We start from the raw sequence: 901 nt of genomic DNA, 5'->3' as shown, positions 1-901 counted from the left end.
GCTTCCTAATGAGAATGGGGTGAGAGACAGTGTCAAAAGACTGGAGAGCTTCAAATTGATTCAGACCTTTTAACTGGTCTCCGATTCAATTTGGATTCGGAGATTCAGCCGCCAAATTGTCCGAATCTCCTCCGAATCAAATCAGCACCCAAAGCTTCTCACGGCCCTAACTAGCATGGACCTGAGCTGGCCAGTGTTAACCAAGCGGGTATCTTGTTTACGCAGAAGTCAGCAAATCATTAGTTTTCATCTGTACCTTGCCCCATAGGTGGAAACTAATTATTTTGCCCCGTGTGTACTAAATCATGGAAAATCAAAGCTCAAAAGTAGCCAAGGATTAATACAATAAAACAAAGTACTCTTGACCTCTCCTAAGTGTCTCTCATCTGAACCTATTGGGCAGGAACTGGCTTCTGCTGGGAGTTTGTATTCACAGCCGTTATTCTTACTATTTGAGGGCATTGCAAAGGGTCAGCCAAGCACATTTAAGCAAGTAAAGTAAACTGCATTATGTTGTCTTGCTGGTGCCAGTCCCAAAAGGTAGTAGACACAATCAATCCACCTTTTAGTTATCAATTATCTGCTATGTGAACCAGTCATTTAAACAGAAGATGCATCCTGTCCACTTCCTTAGACCCCAGCGCACAGCGGGGCTCTGTACTGGGTCTGTAGGTCAGAAAATGTGAAGTGTTGCTGTTTCACAGGGAAACAAGTTCTGCTTCCACCAACTTCACCTTGAATTCAACCTCAGAGATAAACCCTGGGCCTGTTCCCTGCAGTGTTTTGCCTGCTCTCCAGTGCATGTCGAGTGCTATGGGGGAAATAGTGACTTCCAAAGCAGACAGGAAAACCCAGACTGGAAGGTTTTCTAGATGTATACATCATGTCATTTGGCATAGAA

Source organism: Gavialis gangeticus, unplaced genomic scaffold, assembly GCF_001723915.1.
Source record: "Gavialis gangeticus isolate Ggan-Ray unplaced genomic scaffold, GavGan_comp1, whole genome shotgun sequence".
NCBI classification, from domain to species: Eukaryota; Metazoa; Chordata; order Crocodylia; family Gavialidae; genus Gavialis; species Gavialis gangeticus.
The sequence above is the reverse complement of the archived record's forward strand: the minus strand, read 5'-3'. Positions refer to the sequence as shown.